This window comes from Thamnophis sirtalis, unplaced genomic scaffold (assembly GCF_051295495.1).
Source record: "Thamnophis sirtalis isolate CommonGarterSnake01/CBP01778 unplaced genomic scaffold, rThaSir2_p1.2 scaffold_4, whole genome shotgun sequence".
In the NCBI taxonomy this organism is placed as follows: domain Eukaryota; kingdom Metazoa; phylum Chordata; class Lepidosauria; order Squamata; family Natricidae; genus Thamnophis; species Thamnophis sirtalis.
In genome coordinates this window covers 118,249,437-118,268,080 of record NW_028261384.1, presented here as the reverse complement: position 1 = coordinate 118,268,080, position 18,644 = coordinate 118,249,437, and the positions used below count along the sequence as shown (strand labels likewise).

The 18,644-nt window shown below is 43.1% G+C and overlaps 1 protein-coding gene across 1 annotated transcript in view; it reads right to left on the bottom strand.

Annotated features, from left to right (window-relative positions):
* CACNG8 (calcium voltage-gated channel auxiliary subunit gamma 8) overlaps positions 1-6,200 on the bottom strand; it is a 35,592-nt gene extending 29,392 nt beyond the window's left edge. The window contains exon 1 of the mRNA XM_014052459.2: positions 5,954-6,200. The gene's annotated coding sequence lies outside the window, so the exon portion shown is untranslated. The remainder of the gene's footprint in view (positions 1-5,953) is intronic.
* Positions 6,201-18,644: the final 12,444 nt, after the last annotated feature.

Below are 18,644 nucleotides of genomic sequence, written 5' to 3'. Positions count from 1 at the left end.
AAGAAATTGAACATAAAACATTCCAGGATGAAGATACAGCATATGAGACAACTTAAATGCTATGTTTTTAGCATAAACCTATCACTTGAGTTCACAGCCTAAAAGGAAAAGAAACCCCAGCTATATAAAGTTTTTACTCTGGATTCTACCTCAGCAGAACCCCAAATGATGAGACATGAATCTGCAAACATTTTTGAAATCCTAAAAACTGGGCGTTTTCCTCTGGCTGTACTGTACTTAGTGATCAGTTGATGTCTCTCTCTAATATCACCCAGACACTAGAACACATTGCAAACCTGCCAGGATGTAAATGTATGCAAACATTAAAATCCATATGGTCGTTTTCTAGCTCCTTCCCTCTCTAGGAATTAGAAATAGAGGGAGAAGCTTGAATTGGCATTTTGGGGGGCTATCGGGTGTGGGAACCCTTGGAAAGAACTTTCATTGCCTCTCCTTCTCATATCATTCTCCAGGATCCAGTCCAGCCTCCAAGCAGAAGCTTACAGGGAGAAAGGACATTGTAATGATAGTGAGAAAAGACTTAAAAATAGTGGGATGGTGCCTAGGGAATGGTCAGATAAGAGAGGGCTTAGCCTGCAGCTGTATAATGGGCAGAGAAAAGGGTTTACAAGACACCCTCCCCTAGCCTCCTAGGTGTAAAGGAGATGATGGAAGATTTGCACTTTCAGACCTGCAAAGTTATGTTAATTTAGCCTTATTGTAAAGTAGAATTAGCTCATCTGGTCGTGTTTCCTGTCTGAGCTACCCAGGAAGGCTGACATCAATTTTGCAAGCCTGAAAGTATAAGTCTTTCGCAATCCCCTTTACAGCTGGAGAAGTCAGGGACGATCCCTTCTGAGCTGTTTCTGCATCCATTATGCAGCGGTGGGCTATGTCCTCTTTTATTTGACCTTTCCCTAGGTAGCATTTCTTCGCCCTCTTTCTCAAGAGTCTTTCTCACGTTCTGTACCGTTACATCAATACAAACTCATCCTCCTGCTCATGTACTCCGAAAGCTTACTTCAAGCTGAGATGCTCTGATCCCAAAATTAATATTGAGCCATCATGGCCAGTAGCCATTGTTGTCACTCTATGTTTAACTTCTAGATCTAAGGAGAAATTTCTGATGGAACAATTAATCAGTGGAAATGGCTTGCCTCCAGTTATGGGTGCTCCAACACTGGAATTTTAAGAAGAGATAGTTCAACCATGTGTTTGAAATGGTATAGGGGTTTCCTGCCTGAGCAGGGGGTTGAATTAGAAGACCTCCAAGGTCTTTTCCAACTCATTCTGTTATTCTCTAAGTGTCCCTCTCTAGGTCTCCATCCATCCTTGTGGTCCTTCAGGGATACCCAGAGTCTTCTTGGCTATTCCTTTTCTCTGAAACTAAAAACAGCAGCAAGAAGATTGTTAAACTTTAGATGCGTACATCACTTCTGAATATTGATAGTGGAAGTCAAACAAGAAAGGAGAGATTTTCGAACTGAATGTATACTTTAGCCTCTGCCATTTTTCTTTCTTATGTGCAAGATGCAACCTAGATTACTGTATAAATACAGCTTGGCTAGTTTTCCTATCTATGAAATAACCCAGTAAGTATAACCCAAAAGTCAAGGTTTCAAAAGCATTTGTAAATCCCCAAGATTTAGATTCATTTCCCCCCAGTTAACCTTGACTAACTGGGAAAAAATGAATTTAAATCTTAGGGATTTACAAATGCTTTTGAAACCTTGACTTTTTCGGGACACTCCCCTACCAGATTTCCGAAACTGAACCCTATGCTTGTATATACCTGAATCATGTAAAACTCTAGTAGACGCATTCTCAAATGTGCTATGTTTGATTTGTATTAATCCTGATTAGGATTTATGTGGCTAAGTGGTTTATGGAGCCCCAAACTGGTTAGATTATATTTCAAAGTGTTATATGAACGCAGTGGTTAACTGAACAATCGTGTGAAACATGATTGTTAAATGTAACTTCAATGCCATTCTTTTCCTATGTTTAAATATGTAATCTACACGGCACCGGTTTCTACCTCTTCAAATGCTATTGGGAGGGTGGGGGTGGCATTCAGAAGACTGTAAGCTCTAAATTCACATAAAGGAATGTGACAATGATTGTGCCAAGTAATAAAACATTTTGTTAGGAGTCTTTATGGGAACGTTACTATAGTACTGAGGAAACAAAGATGGAAGAAACGGTAAACTTGACCGCATGATCCTAAATGTGTCTCCTCTTATTTCTGTTTTGTGCAGCCACACATTATTCCAAATGTTCTGGATATCTAGAGTGATACCACCTAGCGTTCCCATCTGATGTTCCAGTGGGACATCCATCTTCAGGGCACTAGGTTGAGGAAGACCAAAGCTCTATTTGTGATTTCATCTCTTTTGCTTCGTGGGCTTCCCTCTTCTTAAGCTTGCCAGGCTTAACCTGCAGTCCAGCAGCCGTACACCAGCCTTGGCCGAATCCAAGATCCAGAGGAATCTTCTTTTATACCAGAGTTTTTGCTTCTACATTGTAATGAAGTGGTGGCTCAGAGCCCCCAACCTACGGTCTCTGTTCTTTTGCTTGAGTGCCCTGGGTGGGTGGGAAGCAATCTATCCTAACAGTATCCATGGATACCATTTATAAAATGTTGGTTACAGCTTCTAATTTTTCTACCTCACAAAGAGCTTTGAGGCCTAAGGAATAATCATGGATGATTAGGAAAAGGACAGAGGTACAGGTACTATAACATCACTGGTGACCTTGATGCTGGAGCTGTAAAATCAGGAATTCCCTTTTCTATGGTAGATAACTGAAATGGATAGCTTTCCTCAAATGGTCTAGTTATACATTCTATAATTAGGAATGATGGGTCGATAAACAGTTTATTTCCAGTTTTTCCCATAATATTTTCTTCAGCGTCTCTATAATTTAATGGACTTTAATGTAACACTAGGGCAATATTTTCTTTTCTATCATCTTTTGATTCACTTCTGAGACAGTTCCTACTGCCATAAATATCCTGCCCAACATAGTCAGAGTTGGGTTGTCTGCGTTGGTTGCTTTTATTCACTTCCTCTGGGTATTCCGTGCAATTAATTGAGTCCTTTTCTTTGCTTAATTAGAACTTTGCTTGAGAAAACTAAACAAAATAAAGAACATTTGGTTTCATGTCCTGAAAAGCAGAGTAATTTGAAGGACAGATGGAGTACTTGAGGATAGATGAACGAGAGAATCTTGACTTGGAGAGAGGTTAGAGAGTGATGAACTAGAAGAAGGAAGGAAGGAAGGAAGGAAGGAAGGAAGGAAGGAAGGAAGGAAGGAAGGAAGGAAGGCTAAGTAGGGGAGGATTATGAATGGATGGAAAGTAGGTTTTGAAATGGCTGAATACCAGATGAAAGGGGAGTATCAGGAAAGAAATACTATGGATGCTAAAATGGAACTGGATATTTTATTCAATAGAAAGTTGTATGTGAAAATAACATGACCACTTAAATAGATGGACTGACAGACTTGGTTGATAGACCTTGAGACAGAGAGCCATATTTGACCTTACAATCCTTCTCTAAGGGGAACTCAGAAAATCTGGTTTAGTTTTCTATATTTCTTTTACTGGTGATTGTTTTTTAGCATGTCCAATAATCATCATTATCACTATTATTATGGTCCACATATTAAATTCATGTTCTGCTTTATCATAATTTACAATTGCCTTCCTTTGGAACATTCCAAGCAACTTGTAACTGTTTCCATGTATTTCCAGGCAATTGAATCATAATAAAATAATAATCTCGGAGTAAAAGTACTACTGGTGTCACAACAGAAATCAAGATATTGAACCAGGATTAACAGAAATACGCTTCCCAAACACCATTCTTGGGGATTTCTGAGGTGCACTTCTCCATTCCAGGCAGAAATTTCCATCTTCCTCTAGTAAAACATTTTTTTCACAGTTTTCCATATACTTTCCTCTCTTTCTCTTCCTCAAACACATTGTTTGGCATAAATTATTATCTGCAACTTCATAATCAATTGCTAGCATTAGAATGCAGAAACTCTCTGAAGCCACTGACTGGAAATTCAAGGCCCTCAAAACTGGACAAATAGAATCCAGCAGCCAATCAATTACTTCTTATTTGCTAGTTCCAACAGGAGAAAATATCTGTAGCTCAGGGTACAATTGTGAAGTCCTTGGTGCTTTCTGAGCATGGCTATTTGCCTGCAGACTTTTCATTACCCAACTAGGTAACATCATCAGTGCTAGTGAGAATGGAGTTTGCTCCCATTTTATATCGTATGGGTTTTGGCTACTGGAGACGATGTGTTCTGACCTTTTTGTTTCCTTCTTAAATTTTTTAAATTACCTCTCAGCAGGGATTAATATCAGGCAAACAATCAAGCAGATTAACTATTGCCCAATCAAGGTATTTCCAAGGAGAAAATGACTTATTTCTATATATCTAGCAAGAATATAACTGCCCCCCAGATTAATAGGGCAAGGTACTGTATATAAACAGGGCACAAACCCCACACTCCCTCACACTGATGATGTTGCCCTGTCAGGAAATGAAATGTCTGCAAGGAAGCAACCAAGCTCAGAGAGCAGCAAGGACTTTCCACCCATTTGCTTGTTGCAATTCCCGTTTCCATCAGCTTGGAAATTTGCTCCTCACCTTTAATTGACAGAAATCCACAAAGAGCTTTCTGTCTGGAGACTCCAGAAATCCTTCCATATATAACTTCTTGTTGATTTTCTTTCTATAGAATTGAGGAATCCATAGCTCAGTTGGCTCTCCCCAGATAAAGGAAATCTAGGAACGGCTTCTCCCCTCCTTCTGTAATTTGGCACTGTGTATTTGAGGAAGGATTCCCCCCCCCCTTATCTGATCTGCTGCTCCAACAAAAATCTCTGGGACAATTAAAAAAACAAAAAACACTCAGATGTGCAGAATCTTAGAAATCAAGACCACTATTGGCAAATCCTTGCAATATACAGCCTTGATTCTTCCTGCAAATATTTTGGAATGGAGGCCTGTGATTCCCTACCTTACGGAAGCGTGGTTCTTCTAGCTTCAGTGCGAAATGCTAGAAAGAATGGGCAACCAACTAGCAGCACCACAAAACATGGTCCAGTCTAATCCTAGGGTATTTCCTCTTTCACGTTTCCAGCTGAATTCCCCATTCATTCAACAGCTGCTCCCAACAAGCAGCTGTTCTTCGTAAGGCCAAAACCCCCGCAGCATTGTTTAAATTTCCATCTATCTCTTGAAACCATGCTGCTGTGCCTAACATGAGAGACATTTTTCTTGCTTCTTAAAGGGACCTCGGGGAGAGTGGGGGAAGGAGGGAGGGAGAAAGGAAGGAAGGAAGAGAAAGAAAGAAAGAAAGAAAGAGAAAGAAAGAAAGAAAGAAAGAAAGAAAGAAAGAAAGAAAGAAAGAAAGAAAGAAAGAAAGAAAAGAAAATGAGAGGGTGCAACAATAAATAAAAAAGCAATGCATGTAGTTTATATCTTTCTTGGCTGCCTTCTTTTATCCTGTTTACATTCAAATATTGGGAGAAACTCAGTCCATTCAAAAGACACTCATAAAGACACAGAAATGTAGCTGAAACCAACCAGAGGGAACAGCGAAAGGGATGCCCATCAGTAAAAACTGATTCGGACAGAGCTGTTGCATATATGCTTTAGCAAAAGCTGGCTAGAGGTTATCGTCACCTGAAGCGAAAGGGTGGTGAAAGCAGTGCCTGCAACTAGAAATTCATTCTAGAAATCGGATAGTTTTGGTGCAGAAGGGGAGGGGAAAAATCCTGATATGGTTATAAAATTATTCCTATAAATCAGAGCAGATCCATTTCCCCTTCCCGTTCTCCCCAAGTGCCTCCCCTCTACCTCTTTTGCAGCACAGAATGAAGAATATTGAGACGGAGAGAGTGAGTGAGAGAGAGAGAGACATAGCAGCTTACCTTGCAAGCACACCACCGAAAGAGTCTGTTTTCCAAAGGTGTCACCCACTGGGGGAGGTGAGAGACAGCTTCTCCTTTTGTCCCCCCCACCCAGCAGTGGGTTGGTGGTGGCACCAGCCGGAGAAGATCCTGCGAAATGGCGTTTTATGTCGAGGGGTATTTTGCTGTATAGGAGAGAGATGCTAGCATGCTGTTATTATGTCATAGGGAGAAACCATTGGAGGGAAAGCAGGAAAAAAAAGAAGAAGAAAGCAAGCAGAAAGAGGCTGGTTAAAGCAACAGAGAGGCACATCGGGCTGAGACGGAGTTACGTAGCGATGGGGACAGTCTGGGTGATGCCGGCACACATTGTGAGGCATTGTGTGTATTCTGCACTAGGTCACCAGCCTCCGCTGAGGTGATGTGTGTGGTGGGAGGCATCTCTCCAGCGTTGTCTGAGCTGTGGGGAGCACATATCTGGGTGCATTAGATGACCAAGTACGAGTGTGGGGAACTAACGTTTAAGAGTTCTTCTGAGCACAAGCAGAGTGCATGCTAGATGCCTCTGAATTTTTCCTTCTGCTTCCCCTTTCCACACAGGCACTATAAACCCGGAGTGACAACCTTAAGCAGGATAAGGCAGGTTTACAAATTGCTACTTCTATGCTGCTAGGTATACAGATAGTCCTTAATTGGGACCAACATTTCCATTGCTAAGCAAAACAGTTGTTAAGGGAGACACCCAAATTTATAAACTTTTTTTTTTGCATGGTTGCTAAGCAAATCTTCATCGTTAAGCAAAGCCAGTTTCTCCCATTGACTTTGCTTGTCGGGAGAGGTGGAGAAGGTCACCAATGGTGATCAAAAATACAGGCCAATTGCTCACATTTTAATTGCATGACTGTGGAGATGCTGCAATGGTCATAAGTGCAAGGACTGGTCAGAACTTGTTTTTTGAGCATCATTGTAACTGTGAATGGTGGCTAAACAAGTGGCCGAGGACAACCTGAATATGGCATTTATAACATTGCCCTGTATGTCAAGCATTATTCTCAGTGACTTAATTTTGTGACTTTTACACAACTCTATTGCCTATCATTGTGCTTTCTTGCTGTATATTGGGTTGGGGGAGCAACATACTCATGCATGCTTTGTATGTGGCATGTCATTTTGATCATATGAATGCATACTAAGCAGTGGTGGATTTCAAAATTTTTTAGAACCTCTTTTGTAGGTGTGGCCTGCTTTGTGGGAATGGCTTGCTGGCCATGTGACTGGATGGGAGTGGCCAATTTGTAAAATGTGGTGAAACTCACTTAACAACACTCTTGCTTAGCAACCAAAATGTTAGCTCAGAAACTCTGGCATTTGAAGCATGAAAGTCTTAGAGCTGTCAAATTACAAGATCCTTGCACCCCTAACCCTTTAGAAAAAATACCCCGGGGGTGTTCAAACTTGACAGCTTTAAGACTCCCAGAATTCCTCCTCCAGTCATGTTGGCTCAGGAACTCTGGCATTGAAGCACGCAAGTCTTAAAGCTGTCAAGTTGCAAGTCCCTTCCACCCCTAACCCTTTAGGAAAAAAAAAACCAGGGGTATTTAAACTTGACAGCTTTAAGACCTGTGGACTTCCACTCCCAGAATTCCTCCTCTTGCTCTTCATCTTGATGATGTGCGGACGGGCGGGGGGAGGGAGCTGGGACGAGTTTCTAAATGGCACTGTAGATTTGTGGAACCTCTTCTATAGAAGAGGTTAGAACTGGCAGCAACCCACCCCTGATGCTAAGTTAATAGGTCTATGATAGGTTGCTTACTTTCAGATAAGATTGTTGTGAGCACATCACATTATTTCTAATCCCAAAGGTGCTTTCTCAAGAGGCAACTGGACTTCCTTCTTTTTTCTTTGAAGACATTTCATTTCTCATCCAAGAAGCTTCTTCAACTCTGACTGGATGAAGAAGCTTCTTGGATGAGAAGTGAAACATCTTCAAAGAAAAAGCACCTTTGGGACAATCATGACCTGAATGATTGAGAATCTCTATAGACATTATTTCTAATGTTTATATGGATGTTTGTAAGCTACTTTCTAAGGGACGTGATGGCTCAGTGGCTGAGACGCTGAGCTTGCCAATTAGAAAGGTCAGCAGTTCGGCGGTTCAAATCCCTAGTGCCACATAACAGAGTGAGCTCCTGTTACTCTAGCAGTTCGAAAGCATGTAAAAATGCAAGTAGAAAAAATAGGAACCACCTTTGGTGGGAAGGTAACAGAATTTTGTGCACCTTCGGCATTTAGTCTTGCTGGCCACATGACCATGGAGATGTCTTTGGACAGTGCTGACTCTTCGGCTTTGAAACGGAGATGAGCACCTGCCCCCTAGAGTTGGGAACGACTAGCACTTACCTTTACCTTTAGCTGTTTTACCTTAGTGAAGTACACCACAGCCATTTTAGTAAACCACACCCACCTTGGCTTGAGATAGGATGACTATGAATTGGTTGCTTTTGCCTGTGACCTAGTGATAATCACTTGGGTCCTGCAATATATTTTTTGGGTGTCTTCTATAGCATCACTAGCACCTGATTGAATTTCTGCAGGTGAGCCCTGTGAGTGACCTCAGATTAGGAGGGAACCCCTTGACCAAGCTTCCCCATATTATACATCCTTTTGTTGAGTAAGTGATAGAGTAACCAAGCAGGGATATGCCCTGGCATATTTGGGCAACTATGAATAGAAGAGACTATTTGCAGTTCAGGTTTGTGGGATCCTTGATGTTCTCTGAACTTGGTTGTTTTCTTGCAGCTATTTCGCTACCCAAATAAGCAACATCATCGGGGATAGATAGTGTTAGACATCAGTGCTAGACAGAGCTTCTAGCACTGACAATGTTATCCTGTTGGGTAATGAAACATCTGCAAAAAAAAAATTACAGCCAAGCTGTTAGAGGCACCAATGACCCCACAGTTAGAAAAGTATGCCGCCTCGTTTAAATATAGAATTTATGCTCTTTCATCTTCACAACAATTTAACCTCCTCTGTCTCTGGTGCAGGTAGTCATCAACTTACAACCACAATTGAGCTCAAAATTTCTGTTCTTAAGTGAGACATTTATTAAGTGAATTTTGCCCCATTTTACAACGTTTCTTGCCAGAGTTTTTAAGTGGATTGCTGCAGTTTGTTAAGTTAGTAACACAGTTGTTAAGTGAATCTGGCTTCCCCCATTGACTTTGCCTGTCAGGAGTTCTCAAACAGTGGCCATAGGATCACAGGACACAGCAATCGTCATAAATATGAACCAGTTGCCAAGCATTTGAATGTCGATCACATGACTACGGGGATGCTGGAAAGGTCATAACTCTGAAAAATGGTCATGCCACTTTTTTCAGTGCTGTTATAATTTGAACGGTCATTAAATGAACCGCTGTAAATTGAGACTACTTGTATTCCCTTACTTGCAGCATGAGTAACCATTTAACCATTTAAATAGCAGATCTGTCTGGGAGTTAGGTACCCGGATTTTTCCCAGTGCAAAACGTGCCCCTCTTTTTTTTAAAAAATAATACCCAGATTTCTACTCCATGCCTAAAACGTTCCAAGGGACTTCATGACTTATGGAGGCCAAGCCATTGTATTCTAATTATATGGAAATAATATTCCATACTGTGTTGACGTGGTGGATCAGTGGCTAAGATGCTGAGCTTGTCGATCAGAAAGGTTGGCAGTTCGGCGGTTCAAATCCCTAATGCCACATAACGGAGTGAGCTCCCATTACTTGTCCCAGTTTCTGCCAACCTAGCAGTTCAAAAGCATGTAAAAACACAAGTAGAAAAACAGGGACCACCTTTGGTGGGAAGGTAACAGTGTTTAGACATGCTGGCCACATGACCATGGAGATGTCTTTGGACAGTGTTGGCTCTTCGGCTTTGAAATGGAGATGAGCACCGCCTCCCTAGAGTCAGGAACGACTAGCACATACGTGCGAGGGGAACTTTATCTTTACCTTACAGCAGGGGTGAAATTCAGCAGGTTCTTACATGTTCTGGAGAAGCGGTAGCAGAAGTTTTGAGTAGTTTGAAGAACCAGCAAATACCACCTCTGGCTGGCCCCAGAGTGGGGAGGAAATGGGGATTTTGCAGTATCCTTTGAATTTGAATTTCACCACTGCCTTACTGTGTTGTTCTTCCTTTATTTCATCAAGTCGAGTAGTGTAGGACCGCCTCGTTTCAGAGAGTGTTGCGTAATCACAGGGGACACTGTGATCAAGGACCCACATTTTCTTGCAGGGTCCCTTTTAAAGATGTGGGTGGCTAGGAAGACAGATGGGGGAAAAAGGACTTCGAATTCAACAAGACACAGATTGATCAGTGTTTTGCAGGCTAGAAAACAATAGCGCTTGAATTATGCCCAGAAATGAAGACGCAAGCAGTACAGAGTGAATGGAGAATTTATTTCCTTCCACATATTGCTGGATTACAATATCCCACCCAACTAGTATGTCCAAGAAATTTCCAAGATTTCCAAGATGCTGGAGATCTAGGAGGCAGCAAATTCCCCATATCTGCAATGTAGTTTCAGCACTCACGTGGTCCTTCTCCTGCCCACATCAATTCAGCGTTTCTTCAGTAGAAGAAACTCATTTTTTGCACTTCAGCCTACACAGTCCAGATTGAACTTTTTTTTTTATAAAGCAAATGAATGATAGAAGACTCTGAAATTGGATGATTATCTGCAAGAACCAAGGGTAGATTATACATTACATTAATCCTAGTTATGTCTTCTCTTTTGCATTATTTCACTTTCTATGATCCCTCTCACATTCTTCTGGATTGCATCCTACAGGGGAGCAGATGGACCCCACCCAAGTGTCCTTTTGGGCAACTCTCAGCTTAGAGGGGGCCTCTCACCCCCACATTTCAGTTGTGTGCAGAGACTGGCCATTTAATGCATCGCGCAGAGCTACAAGGAGGCCACTAAGAATCATTATCTCAGCAATATCTCTTTATACCAGCCATCAAGACACATTGGCAATGAGAAAGAAGTCAAGAGACTGGGTTATCATCAGTCACCACATGACATTCAGCAAAGTTGGCTAAGTATGCTACTTTGCAGAAGAAGATTGTGTTCGGCAATGTGGGGACTAATGCATTTTGCAGAATGGGTTTTATATTGGACTGTGGTCCGTTAAAAAAAAATGTGATGGTTGGGATAATCCTCAGCCGATGATGATAATTGGAACCAGAATTGCCATCTCAGCCATAACACGTCATGTCAAATAACCACACTACTTAGCAAAGGCAGTTCTGGCAGTCTCCCATTGTTAAGCAAGTAGGTCATGAAGCAAGGACCTCAAGAGATCACGACTTCTAACTTCCTGCCAGCTTCCCCATTGACTTTACATTTGGGAAGCTGATGGGGAACATTGAAAATCACAACCACCTGACCACAGACCACGCTGCAATGGCTTCACTGCAACTACCATTCCTTCAGGGCTGTTGTATGTTTGAATGGTCACTGAACAAGGGCTGATAAACAAGGACCACCTATATTACTATGTGATATGTCATTGCTTTGTACACTATCTTGCTGTCTCTCCTTTGGGGGTATACTAGAACCTGGTGGCTCAGTGGCTAAGACGCTTAGTTTGTTGATCAGAAAAGTTGGCAGTTCGGTGGTTCAAAGCACCATGTAATGGAGTGAGCTCCTGTTATTTGTCCCACCTTCTGCCAACCTAGTAGTTTGAAAGCATGTAAAAAATGCAAGTAGAAAAATAGGAACCATCTTTGGTGGGAAAGTAACAGCATTCTGTGTGCCTTTGGGGGTTTAGTCATGCCAGTCACATGACCACGGAGACATCTTTGGCTCTTCTGTGTTGAAATGAGCACTGCCCCCTAGAGTTAGGAATGACTAGCACATATGTGCAAGAGGAACCTTTATCTTTAGGCATTACTGCAAAATCCCATATCATTGCATCATCTCCCACTGAGGAGTACTACGCAACCTCATATCCTCTCCCAAGTGAGCCCTAAGGGGCTGCCACAAAAACGGGGTGTGTGCGTGAACCTATTCTCTAAAATATCTAAAGGCAGGACAAGAAATAGATGGAAACCAGGAGAGAAGCAACCTAAAATGAGGAGGAGTTTCCTGGCAGTTAGAACAATTAATCAGTCGAACAACTTTGCACCCAGAATTTGTGCTGCTCTAACACTGGAGTTTTTAAAGAAGAGATTGGGCAACCATTTGTTGAAATGATATAGGGTTTCCTGCTTGAGCAGCGTGTTGGACTAGAAGACCTCTAAAGTCCCTTTCAGTTCTGTTATTCTCTTCTGTTATTGTGTTATTCTCTAAGATTTCTCAGGGTGACACTGCAAATAGCTTGAAAATGGCTACGTGCCTTCGAATATTTTCTTAGGATTGTGTGTTGAGATGCTTCATGTGGCATGGCATGGCGTTGGTTTTGCTTTGTGGACCCTTCCCACTTTCAACTCTGTTCCTGATGCTGATTGAAAGGCACTCTACGGGAGGCCAATGCAAACTATTCTCGGCCTATGAGGAGCTGCCTGGTCCATTGATGTCATTGGGCACTGAAGTGGAATAGGAGTAGGAGCGTATCACTTCATTGCAAGTTATGGGGATTCTGTCCACCCACCTCGCTGCTGAAACTGTTGTGCACAGCACATGGCTCGGGGCTGTGCCTTGTCTTGGTTCTTTTGGCACATGCAAGCGCATGTAGGCTCAAGACACAGCCAGAAAGCCAGCCTAGGCTTCTGCTACCTCCCTTCCCCCGCTTGCTCCCGTTGCCATGACGACACAGAATGCTGTATCTCTGCTCAGCAGATGTCAACGCTGACAACCCCACCTCTCCCCACCCAGCAGCCTAAGCCGGAGGGATGGGGGTGGTGGGCTGATTTGGAGGCTCGGATGTGAACCCCCTTTTGCTGGGTTTCAGCGAAGGCATTTTGTTGTTGTTGTTTTTGAATGTCAGGACTCATCATCCCAGGAACTGCACATATCCCACTAACACAACAGCATCCAAGCAACAATAATAGCAACAAAAATTGTAGCACACGTCAATAGAGAACACATCAGATGATTTCAACGGAGACCCGGACATATAATCTTGCCATTTTCCTGAAATTTAACATGCGTCTTGTAAGAAAGAATTCACATCCACTAGTGGTGGCGATAGTGGAGAATAATCTAAACAGAGTAAAGTAAATAGTAACAAGAGTTGGAAGGGACCTTGGAGACCTGTACTAGGGATTTGAACTGCCGAACTGCCGACCTTCGTGATTGACAAGCTCAGTCTTAGCCACTGAGCCATCTAGAAAGGTTGAAAAGAATCTGGACCAGGCCCCGGGCATTATACGGGGATCCCCCACCCAAGCCATATCTGTCTCTGTTCCTGTAATTCCAATTGGAAATTAGAAATCAAATGCAAATAAGTGTACGCCATGCACACAATATAGGTAGTCCTCGACTTACGACCAAAATTGTGCCCAAAATTTCTGTTGTTAAGTGAGATAATTCTTAAGTGAGTGCCCCTCCCCCATTTTACAACCTTGCTAGCCACAGTTGTTAAACCACTGCAGTTGTTACTTTAAGTCCATAGCACAGCTGTAAAGAGAATCTGGTTTAGCAATAGCAATAGCAGTTAGACTTATATACCGCTTCATAGGGCTTTCAGCCCTCTCTAAGCGGTTTACAGAGTCAGCATATTGCCCCCAACAACAATCCGGGTCCTCATTTTACCCACCTTGGAAGGATGGAAGGCTGAGTCAACCCTGAGCCGGTGAGATTTGAACAGCCGAACTGCAGAACTGCAGTTAGCTGAAGTAGCCTGCAGTGCTGCATTTAACCACTGCGCCACCTCGGCTCAATGGGTTTCCCCATTGACTTTGCTTGTCAGAAGGTTGCCAAAGGAGATCCCATGACAAACCCACCCACCCCAGGACACTCTAGCTGTCATAAATATGAGCCTGTTGCCAAGCTTCTGACTGTGATCATGTGACCAGGGGGATGCTGCAATGGTTGTAAGTGTGAAACACCGTCATAAACCACTTTTTCCAGCGCCGTTGTAACTTTGAACGGTCTCTAAATGAATGGTTCTAAGTCGAGGACTATTATACAATTGTGTTGCTCCTGAACTATTGCAATATCCTATGTGTGTTGTTTAGAAACTGATCAGGCTTCTTCTCCTAGCTTATTTTCTTCCGGTGTTTTGTTCCCCTTAATTTTTGCTATTTGCCATTAACTTAAATTATTTGCCCTATGTGACCACAATTGGGGCCAAAACTTTAGTTTCCAAACAAGAAATGGTAAAAGTGAGTCAGGTCCAATTTTACAACTTTTTTGTACAGTTGTTACATGAATCATCTGGTCATTAAGTGAATCTGGCTTCCCTCATTGGTTTTGCTTGTCAGAAATTGGCTAGAAAGGTCACAAATGGTGGTCACATGACCCTGGGACATTGAAAAGATTATAAATACATACCGGTTGCCAAGCACCCAAATTTTAATCATGTGACCATGTGGATGTTGCAGATGGCCATAAATGCAAGGACCAGACATAACTCACTTTTTCCTCTGCTGTTGTAACTTGGGGCAATTGTTAAAGGAATGGTTGGAAGTCAAGAACTATCTGCATAATCATAATCATAAACATTATTTTATTTTATTTATTTATTAAACTTAAATGCCGCTCATCTCGCTTGTGGCTAGGCCACAATCATAAGAATAAGATAAAATGTTAAAACAACAAATATTAATACTAATATTGATTTAAAACATTATGTGCTAGCTTGACATCAACCCACTGAAGGTAAATCTCAGTTGAGTCATAGCAACTTGAATTCCTTTTTTTTTTGTGGGGGGAGGAGAGAGGTTGAAAGATTTCACTTCTTATCCAAGTAGCTTCTTCAGCTACTGAGGAAGTTGGTTAGGGGGATCCCACAAGTTTACTATGGAGGCCATACTTAATGGCCCACCTAGGAGAAAGGATTTAGGAGCAAGGACTCTTAATGGATCTCTGCCTACTAACCTGAGGAACGCATTCAGATTTGTTGTTGTTAGTTGCGAAGCCATATCCGACCCATCACGACCCCATGGACAATGTTCCTCCAGGCCTTCCTGTCCAAGGTGGCGCAGTGGTTAAATGCAGCACTGCAGGCTATTGCTAGATCAGCAGGTCAGCGGTTCAAATCTCACCGGCTCAGGGTTGACTCAGCCTTCCATCCTTCCGAGGTGGGTAAAATGAGGACCCAGATTGTTGGGGGCAAATATGCTGACTCTCTGTAAACCGCTTAGAGAGGCCTAAAAGGCCTATGAAGCGGTATATAAGTCTACTGCTATTGCTATTGCTATTGCTATTGCTACCATCCTCCGGAGTCCATTCAAGCTCATACCGACTGTTTCAGCGACTCCATCCAGCCACCTTATTCTCTGTTGTCCCCTTCTTCTTTTGCCCTACATCTTTCCCAGCATTAGGCTCTTCTCCATTGAGTCCTTCCTTCTCATTAGATGGTCAAAGTATTTGAGTTTCATCTTCAGGATCTGGCCTTCTAAAGAGCAATCAGGGTGGATCTCCTCTAGGACTGACCGGTTTGATCGCCTTGCAGTCCAAGGGACTCGCAGGAGTCTTCTCCAGCACCAGAGTTCAAAGGCTTCAATTTTTTTGGTGCTCAGCCTTCCTTATGGTCCAACTTTCACAGCCATACATTGCAACTGGGAAAACCATAGGCTTCAATATTCAGATTAGGTGAGAAATAAACAGCCCTGTAGGACATATATGGGGTCTCCCTAGCCAACTTGCTCAGCCTGAAGAAGGGACTTGAATTAGCAGCGAAATGTTTCAAACCAAAAAGAAGTTCAGTTGACTCAACTTCCAGACCACCCTATATGGACGGCTGAGAATCTTAATTGACACAAATCCCACTAGATAAATATGCCCAGAATCACAGCTTTATGTTTATTCCTTCCACAGGAGCCAATGGAATTGTAATTCTGTGGGAATATATGTAGAGATATTTCACTGTAAATTATCCTGTTACTCTGAACATCATAAATACATGCCAATTGCCAAGTTTCCAGATTTTTGTCACATGGCCATGGGGATGCTACAATAAGTTTGAAAAAGGGTGATAAGTCACCTTTTTCAGTGTCATTGTAACTTCGAGCAGTCATTAAATGAATATTTGTAAGTTGAGGGCTACCTGTATTTATTTAATTTCTATGCTCCCCATCTCACTAACACGGAGATGCTGAGCAGCTTTTCCTCCTCTTTGGCTTCAATTTCAGCCCATGGTGTCTCATCCTGACGTCCATCTCCAGACATGAAACAGCAGCCTCAGTCGGGGGAAGAGATAGAAATCCGCATATTATGTACCTGTTGGATGAGGGGATTGTTAAGTGAGTCACATCCAATTTTACAACTCTTTTCGCCATGGCTGTTAAGTGAATGTCAAATGCTGGAGAAATCAGGAGATTCAAGCAGTTCAAACGAGATAAAAGATTTATTGCAAGCTTAAGCCCTCTGCAAGAATCTGACCAACTGGCAGCTAAGGGAAATGAGTGGGAGATAAGAGAGCCATTCAAGATGAACTGGACTTGGATCTCTTGCGGGTGTGCAGGGACTCGTGACTTATGACCATGTTTGACTCCTCCCTCAGGCTCAGACTGCTTATCTCCTACAGTGAATCACTTGCAGTTGTTAAGTAAGTCATATGATTATTAAGTAAATCCAGTTTCCCCCACTGCTTGTCGGAAGCCAGCTTGGAAGGTCAGAAATGGTGATCACATGACCCTAGCACAGTGATGGCTAACCTTTTTGCCATCGCGAGCCAAAAGTGAGGGGAGTGCAGGGGGGGGCATGCGTGGGCATTCCCACACCCATAATTCTATGTGCACAACCCCCCCTGTGCATGTGTGTGTGACCCCCACCCTCCCCCTACTTTTGACACTCGATGGACCCGTTTTTCGCCCTGCCTGGGCTCCAGAGGCTTTCTAGGAGCCTGGGGAGGGCGAAAACAGCCTCCCCCCGCCCACCCGGATGCCCTCTGGAGGCTTCAGGAGGCTTTTCTGAAGCCTCCGGAGCAGTGGTGGGATTCAGCCAGTTCGCACCTATTCAGGAAAACCGGTTGTTAACTTTATGAGCAGTTCAGAGAACCGGTTGTTGGAAGAAATCTCATTTTGTTTTTTTCCACTTTACTGGGCTAATCCTGTAAGGAAGGCAGGAGGGAAACATTCTGGTGCTGTTTCTAGCCTAATCTTTATTGCCCTCCTTACAGAAACTGCCTCTCTGGTTAAGCCTAATTACATTGTAACAGCTAAAGTGATGTGCCCATCGACCTGAGTGACATTGAGTTGCCCACGCCCACCCAATCACATGACCACCAAGCCCCGCCTACCCAGCTGGTCATTAGGGCATTCCCCAGAGCGAACGCTGGCTGGGGAATTCTGGGAGTTGAAGTCCGGACATCTTCAAGTTGCCAAGGTTGAGAAACACTGCTCTAGAGGATGAAAGACAGCAAAAAATGAAGGCTAAAGTCAGCTAGCCAGCGCGTGCATGCACGCTGGAGCTGACAGGGCAACGCCTCGCGTACTCTTAACAAATGGCTCTGCGTGCCACGCATGCCACAAGTTTACCATCATGGCCTTAGAACATTGCAACCATTGCAAATACATTCCAATTGTCAGGTGCTCAATTTTTGATCACAAGTGTTGGTACTGATTGTCGTAAGTGCAAGGACCAATTGGTAAGTCATTTTTTTCCCCCAGTGCCCATGTGATGTTGAATGGTCGGTAAACAAATGGTTGTAATTGAATGACTACCTGTAAAATGAGATCATTTTCCATGTACTTGCATTTCTGCGTGGGATCTTTGAGTTGCTTCTATATCAGCTTGTCTTTTTTTTTCTCCTTGTTTAGCACGAATGCCTCCCTACTTGTTCTTAGCATGAATTTCCTCTTGAGAGGTTGAAGCACAGCAAACTGGGTTCCCATTAGTGGGGGCTCTCATTCCAGAGTTTCTCAAGCTTGCAACTTTAAGATAGGTGGATTTCAAATCTTATATATAATATAAATATAAAACAGAGACTCTGGAAAGGGTGCAAAGAAGAGCAACTGATGATTAGGGGGCTGAGGCTAAAACGTATGAAGAACAGTTGTAGGAATTGGGTATGTCGATTTTAGTGAAAAGAAGGACTAGAGGTGACATGATAGCAATGTTTCAATATCTCCGGTTGTTGTGGTGCACCGACAGCCTGCAGTGCTGGCAACAGATTCAGACAGTGAGGAGGTTGGGGAGGAACATGGATCAGTCCTGGAGTCTGGGGAAGGCTCGGATGAGGGCTCTGCATCAGAGGCAGAGAGGGACCAGGGCCATCTGGGAGTTATGTGCTGCCTCCAGAGCCTCCAGAGTTGGACATCAGCGAGGCAGAGGAACAGCGGGAGCCTGTTCCCAGTGCGCACATGCCCAGAGCTGCCAGAAAGCAAGAACAGTTAAGACAAAAGTGGAGACTCAGGAGTAAGACTTGGAGATGATTGGCTCCTCCCATAAGATATAAAGGAGGAGAAAAGACACATGAGCCTTTGCAGGAAGCAACTTTTTCGTTCTGGTCGGTTTAAATTCTGAAGCTCCATTTTGACTCTGTGCTCCGTGTGGTCTTGCAAAGCTAATGGGCAATTAGGTCTTTGGCAGTGTTTCAAGGGAGATAAAGGTG